This window comes from Herpailurus yagouaroundi, unplaced genomic scaffold (assembly GCF_014898765.1).
Source record: "Herpailurus yagouaroundi ecotype Mexico unplaced genomic scaffold, PumYag 141, whole genome shotgun sequence".
NCBI classification, from domain to species: domain Eukaryota; kingdom Metazoa; phylum Chordata; class Mammalia; order Carnivora; family Felidae; genus Herpailurus; species Herpailurus yagouaroundi.
In genome coordinates this window covers 26,278,427-26,290,462 of record NW_024412396.1, presented here as the reverse complement: position 1 = coordinate 26,290,462, position 12,036 = coordinate 26,278,427, and the positions used below count along the sequence as shown (strand labels likewise).

Sequence of the window (12,036 nt, the reverse complement as noted above, 5' to 3'; positions counted from 1 at the left end):
TGAAAAGAAGAATATTATAGTCTGGGTGGCTTATAAAGAACAGAAATTTATTTCTCACAGTTCTGGAAGCTGGGAAGTCCAAGATCAAAGTGCTGGCACATTTGGTGTCTGGTGGGGACCTGCTTCCTGGGCAGCCATCTTTTCACTTTGTCCTCACATGGTGGATGGGGCAGGATCTCTCTGAAGTTTCTTTTACAAAGGCACTAATCCCATTCATGATCTAGTTATCTCCCAAAGGCCCCCATCTTCAATATCATTATATTGGAGGTTAAGTTTCAACATATGAATTTTAGGGGACACAAACATTCAGTCTACAGCAGCTTCCTTTCTGGGAAGGCCCAGAGCCTATATGCAGAAGGTTAAAATTGCATAAATGAATGCGATAATGAATGAATGAATGAATGGATGTGATTAGTCTTTGGTTATTTTTTGGATTGGGTGAGACAGTCTCTTAATGAAAGCTAAAAGCCATAGAAATGGCATATATCTTGTCTGAAATGGAGTCGACCTTGCGGATGAACATGTCCAGTGTGGTGGGAGACAGGTGTATGGGGCACTGGAAACTAGGGGAAAAAGTGAGATGGTAACTGGTTTCTGCTTACAAGGACCAGATAACCTGTTTGGACCCACGTGGTGTGGGAGAGAGAAGCTCTGATTGAGAATCCTGGCTTGCTAAGCTCCTACCTGAAACTTGACCATGTTTTTAAAAATCAGGTTTTAAGAGTCTGACCCGTTTGGGTGAAAACAAACCTTTGTAAACATTGTTGGAGAAAGTGACTGGGGATGGAAGCGAAGCAAAGGAACCTGAGGCTGCTTACCCAACAGTTTCAGCCAGAGGCAGTGCTGCTTTGTTTCTAAGGGAGAACAGCTCCCTCTGAAATGTGGTGTCAAGAGGTGCTTCTGTGGGAGCTTTCAGAGCATGTGCCTTGTCACGTGAGTGTGTTGCCTACTTGGAACACATTTTTCTGCCAGGTGGCCTTGCCATCAAAATCTGTCAACATTAAAGGCTTTTCTTGACTCCAAAAGTAGGTTGGTGAGTGTCAGAGGTACTCGTACACCATTATTGTTTGAGGCAGGTGTCTGTTTAAAGGTTCCCCAATATTCCTTTATTTGTGCAGCATTTTGGTTGTCATCTTGTCACCACTGATTTCAGTAGGGATGGAATTTTCTGTAAAGTTCAGTGCGTTTTGCTTGTGAAAAATACATTTAAGAGAATATAACTGAGGTACTCTGACCTAGACATCAAGGGACAGGAACTCTGGTTTTCACTTGGCCCAGCAGAGATTTGTTATGGGCTGTGTTAGCAGAACTTGAATTGGTTGGAAATAAACTTTCTTTTTCCTCTCTTTTTGGTGGAAGGAAGCACCTGGAAGTAGTACTCAGATGCTTTCTTGACTTGGAAAAGAATCTGATGACCTCAGAAATTCCCAAGAGCTAATAGCTATTTGATCTATTCATAAAATTATGCTAAGAGATTTGGGAGGAAGATAATATAGGGAACTACATAAACATAATGCCTCAACATAAATTCAAGTCCTTAACCTTGTGAAAGGACACATTTTTATTTCTTGCATCTGTATATTAATCTTTTAATAAATTAATATCTGTGTATTACTCCTTGGCTTTTTTCTTACTTGGAGGAAAAAAAAAATCTTTCCTCCTTTCCAAGGATAGTTCCTCTCTTTTTGTCAATGATCTCATTTATTTGGACTACTTTCAGGCTAGTAAAATAAATTTCTCTCCCCTTTTATATTTGCATACTTAATTCCTCTTTCATTAGTGGCTCCTTTGCCGTTTATTTTCAATAAATTAAGATTTTCTCATCATGTGGAATCCCCTCCTTTTAACCTTGCTTTCATTTTGGTCTACTGTTCAATTTTTACTTTGGCTATCAATGGTATTTTATGAGTTAGGCACTGTGTTAGGTACTGGGCGTGCACAAATGAATTAGCACAGTGTCTGTTTTCAAGTAGCTGATGGTCTAGCAGAAGGTGCAGACAAGCAGCCAACATGGTAGATTATGATAAATACAAAGCCACATTGTGTACCGGAGACTGGAAGGACACAGAGTGTAAAGACATGTATTCTATCTCAACAACCAGGAGTCTCTCAGAGCAGGTGCTGTTTTAGTGGACTTATGAAGGACAAATAGAGAAGGCAGAAAGACCTGAATGAACAGGGAGAAACATAGAAATGTGAGAAAATAAATACTTGGTTTGGCTAAAGAGTGGCAACCTTGGAAAGCATGCTCATAGATGGCGATTCTATTAAGATAGAAAATAAGGAGGTAGGATAGGTTGACAAAAGATTTGACTTCAGTTTTGGCTGTGTTGAGTTTGGAGAGCTATTTAACTAGTGGGAGGTAGGGCACTGTTTGTGAATGGCTCTGTACACCATACACAGGAGTATTGGTTTCCTATTGCTTTTGTAACAAATTACCACAGACTTAGGGGCTTAAAACAATGCCCCAGATGGGTTTTATGGGGCTAAAATTTAAGCATTGGCAGAATTGTGTTCCTTCTGGAGGCTCTGGGGGAAAAAATCTATTCCTTGACTCTTTCAGCTTCTAGAGGCTGCTTGCATTCCTTGGCTTGTGGCTGTATTACTATTTCTGGGGATTATGCCATGGCCATCTTTGGAAGGTCACTATTTTGCTTCCTACATAAGGTGTTTGAACTCATCCTGGAAGCAAGGAGAAGCTATTGCCACATGTGTAGCCAAAGGATATGGTGGTGCTTTAGAGATTTATGCTTTAGAAAAATCACTTTATTTGAAATGTAGATATTTGAGTCAAGGTGAAAAAAACTAGGATATTGCAATTGCCCAGGTGAGAATTATGGGATCCTGAAACATAACAGTGGCAATGTGCTTGTAAGGGGAGAAGGCTGACTTAGCTAGAAAATGGATGTGAGGGCTGATTGGGATGTTTAGAATAAGTCATTCTGGATGACTTTCAAGCTTCACGCTCAGGGAGCCTAGACAGATGATATTTCTATTAGCCAAGCTAGACAGGAGGTGCCAGCAGAGTTCGGGCGACAGAAGATTTGACTTCAGTTGTGGTTGTGTTGACTTTGAGCTTAGAGGCATGGCACCCAGCTAAAGGAGACGTGGAGCCCAGAAGAGAGGACTGTTTTGGGGATCATCAGACAGCTGCATGGAAGATGGCCCAAGGGTAGTGTATAAAATGAGAAGACTTGAGACTACTTCTGTGAATAATTTCAAAGTCTGTATTGATGACTGGTCTTACAGAGCCCTTGATACACCTTTACAGGTGCTACAGGACATAAACTCATGTATGTCCTGTATTTTGTTCAAACTCATGAAAAATATTGGAGTTTCCTTGAGAATGGGGTTAAACCTTTGCTTATCTTTGCATCTCTTCTTGTATCCTCCCATTGCTTGAATAAATACCATATACACCCAGACACAAATCTAGTTTGGAATTGTATTGTATCTCTTTGTGTTAAAATAGAAATCCCAGGGGCGCCTGGGTGGCTCAGTCGGTTAAGCGTCTGACTTCAGCTCAGGTCATGATGTCACAGTTTCTGAGTTCAAGCCACACGTCAGGCTCTGTGCTGAAAGTTCAGAGCATGGAGCCTGCTTTGGATTCTGTGTCTCCCTCTCTCTGCCCCTCCACTGCTTGTGCTTTGTCTCTCTTTCTCTGTCAAAAATAAATAAACTTAAAAAAAAAGTTTAAAATAGAAATCCCAAATCATTAGAATAAATTTTTTGTCTTTGCTTTGTTGACACCTGATACTGCTTACAAGGAGAAACATTTGACATTTCTCCCACTTGAGAATTGTCTTTCAAAATCACAATAATTATCTGTGTTATGAATTAGGTTACATATAGGTATTTCCCCGGGAAGTATTTGAAATGTGTGCATTGTTGGTACTGAGCACTTAAGAAAAAAGTTTCTTTTCTTTACCTTAAGTTAGCACATAGGGTTTTTAATTTTTTTTTAAATATTTATTTTTTAGAGAGAAAGAGACAGAGTGAGAGTGGAGGAGGAACAGAGAGAGGGAGACACAGAATCTGAAACAGGCTACAGGCTCTGAGCTGTCAGCACAGAGCCCAATGTGGGGCTCAAACTCACAAACTGTGAGATCATGACCTGAGCCAAAGTCAGATGCTTAACCGACTGAGCCACCCAGGTGCCCCATAGCACATAGGGTTTTTATCACAAGGTTTTGTGCCCATTCCATACAACTTCATGATCCTGTTAGTGTCAGAAAGATGCTATGAGAGATAAATGGTAAGTTCTTCAAGAATTACCCACCCTCCCTGAGCTTATTGTCTCAGTTAATAACATCACTCTGTATGCCTTTTATTTGACCTTGGGGCTTCAGGGTCATCTTTGGCCTCACTTTCCTTCCCTTTGTTCATCTGGCCACCAAGATTTGTTAGTTCTCCTTCTGAAATGACTCATCAGTACCTCTTATTTCTTCTGAACTCCTGAAATACCCCTTTTAATAAGTCTGCCTGTGTCTACCCTATCTCCAGCTATAGTTTATTTTGAACACTATCACTAAGTAAGTTCTTGGAAACACACAACTGATCATATCCCGTACAAACCACCAGTAGCTCTCCACTGCCCATTAAAAAAAGCCCCAAACTACTGACCTCCAAGGCAGGGGTCTGCTCTCGTCCAGACATTTCCCACTGGGGACCTCCTACTCTATGCTTGATGATTTTTTTCCTTGTGTTCTGATTGGAAAGGACTTTCTTCGTCTGCCTTCCTGGCCTCTGCATTGGCTTGGAGAACACTGGCTAATTTTCCAAGGTCCAGCTAAAAGGGCATTTCCTTTGTGTGCCTTTTATTCTCATTACTGGTACTACAAGTGTTCTCACCATACTAACTTTCTCTCCTTGAATTCTTCAGGTGACTCTCTCCCCGCTCCTTGCCCTCCTCACCGCTCTCACCTCTGTATCCTTAGCACATAACTGGTATTTAATAATGATTGAGTGGTTTGGTGGAAAATCTAGTTAGAGTCTAGTTTCAGTCTCTTCTCTGATTAACTATAGGTCTCTGGGCCTCTTTTCTTTGCCTATAAAAAGAGGAGAAATTCAAGTGTGGGTATATCAGATCAAGTCATATATCCTGAGACCTCTGCTATGAGTGTTCTTAATATACATCATGAGGTTTTAAGATGAAGAATGTGAATCTGACTTGAGTTTCAGATGCAGTCATTCTTGTTATTTCCTTCCAGGCATGCTTGGTAAAATAAATCCACAGGAGTCTTTAATTTGGCCTTCTACAGTTTTCTGGGTTTCTCAGGAGATTTGCTTATGTTTTTTAGGTATCAAATATACTGTTAATCAGGGTTAAAAAGCAGGTGGGGCTGCAAATAATCCTTGTTAGTCAAAACTGGCTTAAGCTTAAAAACATGAAATCTAGCCTGTTCTAGAAATTAAGAGGCCCTGGTTACACATTTTTTTTTAACCATTGTTTCTCAAATCCACACCCCTCCCCACCCCAGCTTGTAAAGGCTGAACTTTCATTTGGGTTGTGAGGATGTACTCAGAGAACTGCAGAACAATCTTGCTTCTATCTTTCCCAAATTTAAGGAAACCCATGCTTATGTTTTATGAAAAGGCCAGGAATGGACACTACCTCGTGGAGAGGTACAGTCAGAAGTGGGATATTATTTTGCTAGGATTGTCATAGCTAAGTATCACAAACTGGGGTGTCTTAAGCAACACACATTTATTGTCTCGTGGTTCTGGAGGCTAGGAGTCTGGGATCAAGGCGTCAAGATCAAGGTTCTTTCTGAGGGATGTGAGGGGGAATCTGGCCCAATGCCTCTCTTCTAGATTCTGGTGGTTTTCTGGCACTCTTTGGAGTTCCTTGGCTTGTAGATGCATCATCTCAATCTGTGCCTTCATCTTCACATCCTTTTCCCCTTATGTGTGTCTGTCTTTGTGTCATAATTTCCTCTTTTTAGGAGGACACTGGTCGTATCGGATTAAGGTCCTCCATAATGTCCTCATTGCAAAATGATTACCTCTGGAAAGACCCTATTTCCAAATATGGTCACAATCTGATGTACTGGTGGTGAGGTCTTCAAACATATTGTTTTTGGGGGATTCAGTTCAGCACACAAAAACGGGTATGTTCTAGAGTGCATGCTGGCTGCTGCCTTTGAGTAAGGGTTTATAGGCTCCTGGTTGAGCTTATGTCAGGGCTAAGCCCTTTGGTGCTGGATCATGGGGATGGCTGGGAAGCCCTTTAGTGAGGTGGCTAGAGGGGGGCTGGGAACATGTGTGAGGTAGAGGCTATTTACCAATTGGTGGGAAAGTATTTTAGTATTTTAATAATTTTCCCAGCCAATTATCACCCCTGCATAGAGACTGATTCACTCTGCACTGTATTTTAGACGTTCTGGGAGGGCCGTTGTCCCTTAAAATTTCTATCTGTTGATACCTGAATTTATAGTTCTAGTAACTCATGCTAACTTAAAATATTTGAGCACTGATTAAATGTGAACTCCTCTGTGGTTGTTCTAACTTGAAGCTTCAATTCTCAAGTCTCTGCTCATCTGTTTGAGCCCCCAGTGCTTGTTGTCATTCCTAGGTTTGCGATTGTGTTGTAAAAGTCAAAATGGCCATTAGCCTGCCTGAGTACTGTTTAGTGTTCTTTAAATTATAGAAGTTGTTACTTACCAAGTGTTCATTTTGCACCAGGCACTATTCTTCCTCATGACAACTCTATGAGGAAGATGTTTTATCATCTCCTAAAAGATGAGACAACAGAGCTCCAGCAACTTGTCCAAAGACACAACTCACAAAACTAGTAAGACCTCCAGAGTCTGTGCTGCTAACCAGGGAACCAGTGTGCCTCTATGGAAATAACTTCTCTATTAAATAATAAATAAAAGACTATTTTCATTGTTCTTGAGTTGGCTTTGTGACGTGTTTTAAAATAATTTTAGCATAATCTATTTTAGATTCATTTGGTGGTAATGAGCAGCATAACAACATATATAAAAATAAAATGTATAGAAAGAAAGAACTTTTCTTTTTCTCAAGCAGGGGTCATAGTGCTTGGCTCCAGATATGGCTATGTTAGGGGCAGATGGTGTGTCATCTGAGGGATCTGCCTGGCCTCAGCTTTTGATGATGCCTGACAACTTAATCTTGGAAATTCATTGTATTCATGGAAGCTCTCAGGTCAAAAGTTATTGATTGATTTATCTGTCTTGGAATATTCAAATTTGAGTGCCTTCTCTGTGTTGTGCACATTTTTATTGAATCTGAGATGTCTTTTTCAGGATAACTAGTATGATAAGGTGTTCAAGGACAGAGGCCATGTTTCATTGGTGGTATAGAACTTGGCTGATAGTGGGCCAAGGACTCCAGGAATATGATCAACTAATTAATTAATCAGTTAGTTGATGCTACAAATATTCATCGAGTACCTCCTCTGGGCCAGACGGTGCACTCTGTGCTGGGATAGAGTCAATCACTACTATGGATAAAAAGACAAGCTCAAAGAATCAGGTAGGGCTCTGAAAATAAAACCGTTACCTTGGGAGTTTTGCCTCAGGTTAGTTTGGTCTTATTGAATACAATATTTACCATCAGTGGATAAAGTTCAAGACAAGACTTTTCCAGAGAGAGACTTTTCCATAGCCTGTTATCCTCTGCAGCAAAAGCCAAAGAGGGAAGGAAAGGTGAGAACTCTCACCAATGTTGGCAGGTCTGGAAAAGAAAATTCATCAGTGATTAGGCTGAATCTTTGCCTAAAATGAGGTTTGAATTTTCTGTGTTCTCATTCATTGTTTCCTCTTAACACCGTGTGACGTAGTAAGCTCCAGTGAAATGTTATCTGATTTACAGTTGGGTTAAAGATCACTTCTGGACATAGGAAAACTACCATAACACTGGTCTTTGGAAGGGAGACTGGGTGATGGAGAGGAGACCTAATTTTTTATTCTACCTCTTTTTGTATTTTGTGCCATTTGTGGTAATTAAAACATTAACGTTAACAATGTACAATTCTGTATAAATTCACTGTTCCCTAGGTTTCCCAGTGTTTCCTCTTCATGGAATTGGGGTCCCACCCATCCTCACTTGCTTCCTTTTGGAGGGATTCTTAAAAAAGCAGGAGACAAATTTGACTCTTTTTTTTTTTTTTTTTGAAACATCGCACGTCGATTTGCCAGGTGAGAGAACTGTAGCTCCGACACACAAGTATAAACCTGATGAAGAGGCAGGAGTGTCCCTCCACTGCCTTAGGGCCCCAAGCCCTCCAGTATGGCTCCCCAGCAGGACACAGCCACCGTCTCTGCCAGGATCTGTGGTGGTGAGCACATTCCAATGTCCCAACATTGCTCCACCGTCCCTTCTTCTGGTGACTCACCCAAGAGATATACACACAAACACACAAATGCACACTAACAAATGCACACATACACAGAACTATACACATGTGGCAAATTTATACACAATACATGTATACAAAACACACCGACATGGGCACCTGGGTGGCTGAGTCGGTTAAGCCTCTGGCTCTTGATTTCAGCTCAGGTCAAGATCTCATGGTTCGTGAGTTCGAGCCTCATGTCAGGGTCTGCACTGACAGTACAGAACCTGCTTGGGATTTTCTCTCTCTCTCTCTCTCTCTCTCTCTCTCTGCCCCTTCCCTGCTTGCTCTCTTTCTCGTAAACAAACAAACAAACAAACAAACATTTAAAAACAAAACACACAGACACACACACACAGAAATATCACTTCTGTATGGGCAGGTAGTAATTGCTTTTCCTTTTCAAGGATTCCTGAGTTTTGATTATGGGACTTGAAGATCTATAATAATCAGAGAAGTTAAAAAACACAAATTAATGGGAAAGGCATATATTTTATTTTATTTTTTTTAAACGTTTATTTATTTTTGGGACAGAGAGAGACAGAGCATGAACAGGGGAGGGGCAGAGAGAGAGGGAGACACAGAATCGGAAACAGGCTCCAGGCTCTGAGCCATCAGCCCAGAGCCCGACGCGGGGCTCGAACTCACGGACCGCGAGATCGTGACCTGGCTGAAGTCGGACGCTTAACCGACTGCGCCACCCAGGCGCCCCGAAAGGCATATATTTTAACACTCGCAGAATGGCTGGAGTAGAGATAGGGCCACAGTGAGTAACGATTTACTGAGCTGAGGCTCTCAGACAAGACTCTTCCAGAAGACTGACTGACTTTCTGAATTTCAGTGTGGGAAAATGCAACAGTAATCGACTTTGATTCTTTCCTGCTAATACCTTTATGAATTAGCTGCTTGAAGTTTCTTTCCCAGTTTTATCTTTTAAAAATTTTCTGCTAAGAGAGCCGTGGAGGCACACTCTGGTTAAACACAACCAGAAGCAGAGTAGATGTCAGAACCTGGATGATGAATTTGGCCTCTTCTGCACTGCTGAGTTGATGAATGGGAACTGCTGATAAATCCATACAAATGAGAACTTTCTGTAAGGTGGGGGGCAGTGATGAAAGACAGCTGTTTTTGTTTTTGTTTTGCCTCATAGTTCCAAATTGTCCTTTGTTTGCTACACTATTGCTACACTATTGGTGTGTTCTTAGCTCTTCCTGTGCTGCGAATGGTTGATTTCTTTCTGATTGTGCTGGTTTCTAGAAGGATGTTCCAGAAGGGAATTTTGGGGTTAAATAATTGTAACTCAGAGCTAGCCTAGATATTTTCGGCTCACTTAGTGCTTTTCCTTATATGATGTTTAAAAAATATTCCTTCAAACATACATTTTTAACGAGTAGGTGGCCATGCCGATTTAAAGAAAACCCTTTATATGCTGTGCTAACTGTAGAATAGTTATTATTCTGTCTAGCAGTTAATTCTGTCAAATGTTCACTAATGGAAATTTTATATTATTGGTTTTTACTTTTACCAGGAATCTCGAGTTTTCTTTATGAATATTTGAATATTTGAAATGTAATTGTAGTGATTGCTTTATTTCTCTTCTTTGAGAGAGTTGTTTTGTCTCCCTTGATTGTCCTATTTGTATGGTATTTTATAGTGCTAAGCTGCCTCTTAGGCTATCTTATTACCAACCCTTAGGCGCATTAATAATTCATGCTCCAGTTGTGTGAATTGGTAGCTTTAATTAGCTATTACTATTTTCCAGGAAAGACAGTTTCATTTATGAGTGTTATTTCATGGAACAAACTCTTTAAGAAATGCATGCACTTGAAAATGAAATACTTTATTTGAACTGTGTTTTAGGCTCCAAATTTATTCTTCACTGCATTTCCATTTTATTTTAGGTTTGAAAGCTTATTTATAATATATTATATTTGTATATTAGCATATCTTATGCTTTCAGTGCTTACAATATTTTGGGATGCATCTGCATTGCCTTTCGCCAACATCCCATTCCCATTACCATGTCAACCCTCGAGTGGTTAGCTTTATATTCTCTTATGGACTGTAAATTTGTGAGTCCTATAAAGAGCTGTTTATGTTCTTGTCTAATATTTCTTAAGCTTTTGTACTTAGTCTCAACACAATTAAGTAGCTTTTAAAGACTTGAAATGATTACTTTCAGCCATCATACTTGAATTAGTCGACTCCAAGGGTACTGGATTTTCAGTCAAGCAGAACCTGGCCTCGAGACTGGGATAGCACACGTGTCTCTATGGAAGCAGTTAGGGTTGCTCTGAGAGGCCTCTGCATATGCTGATCTTCTGATCAGAGGGCATGACTGCCCAATTATCCTAAAAGCTGTCATAAAAAAAGTTTGCAAATGAAGTTACTCTGAATTCAATTTGAATGCTTCAGAATTCACAGGAAATGGGAAGAGCAAAGATGTTGCAAAATATAATACCACAATTTGCCAAATCTTTGGGCATACAGCCATTGGGCCTGACCAATATTCTTCTGAGCCAGTCATGTTATTTTATTATTTATTTAAAATTTATTTATTTATTTAATTTGAGAGAGAGAGAGAGAGAGAGAGAGAGAGACAGAGAGACAGAGAGGCCGAGAGAGGGAGACAGAGAACCCCAAGCAGGCTCCTCACTGTCAGCATGGAGCCCAATGTGGGGCTCAAACCCATGAACTATGAAATCATGACCTGAGCTGAAATCAAGAGCCAGATGCTTAACCAGCTGAGTCACCCAGGTGCTCCTGAGACAGTCATTTAAAAGGAATAGTGAGATGATTTCGTGTGGCAAAAGTTCTGCAATTAAGGGTAGCATAAAAGAAAACCTTTAGAAATGGAGAAATTTAGAAAACTATTTGAGTTTAATTTACTTGGGTGAATTAACTTTTTATTTCATCTGAATAAGCATCTCTAGATAAAGTTGAGAAGACCCAAGAACCATTCAATGGATATATTTTTATTTATTTCTACAATGACAGTATATAAATCAATCTGGGAAAATGCTCCAACTAAGACACATTCTTAGACATTTAGAGGTTTACATATATTCTTGCACATTATTATGTTCAGGCTGAAGACATCTTGGGAATATTGTCTGCTGTAAATAGCCTTCAAGTCTTCTGGGAACAAAGTTTGGTTTTTGGTCACTTGCTAATTGCCATTTGAATTATAATTTCACAAATTATAAACAGAGGATTAGGTCTCAGGGTATAAAATCCATTTTTTTTCCTCATGAAAAAATTAATTTATTTCTGTGAAAAAGGTGTCATTACCTTTCATACTGATTTTAGCTTCTTGGGATAAACGAAACTGGAAGGAGGTCTGTTTCCTCATTATGCTATAATACCCCCTGTTCAAAAACCGTGGCCATATTACATTTTACATTCCTTTTGCCGCTTTGCCTTGTTAAGGTTTCTGTGAAATGATTTCAAGAGCTGATTGCATTTCAGAGCATGGTTTAAATGGAAATATGGATCCTTAAGGGAATTTGTGTTATCTTGGAGGTACTTTAGAAGAAGGGAGAGGAAACAAAGAGCCAAGTGAGGAGGAAGCAGGTAAAAGGACCCTTTCACATTTAGGTGTGCTTAGAGAAAGCCATATTAATAGAGGTTTATTTTATGGGGACTCTAAATGACAACTGTCAACCTGCAAT

The 12,036-nt window shown here is 40.0% G+C and overlaps 1 non-coding gene across 1 annotated transcript; it reads right to left on the bottom strand.

The window, feature by feature from the left end:
* Nucleotides 1–1,771: 1,771 nt before the first annotated feature.
* LOC121032448 (small nucleolar RNA SNORD42) lies at nucleotides 1,772–1,833 on the bottom strand. The gene has a single exon (XR_005791276.1). It is a non-coding gene; the product is annotated as a small nucleolar RNA SNORD42 (small nucleolar RNA).
* Nucleotides 1,834–12,036: the final 10,203 nt, after the last annotated feature.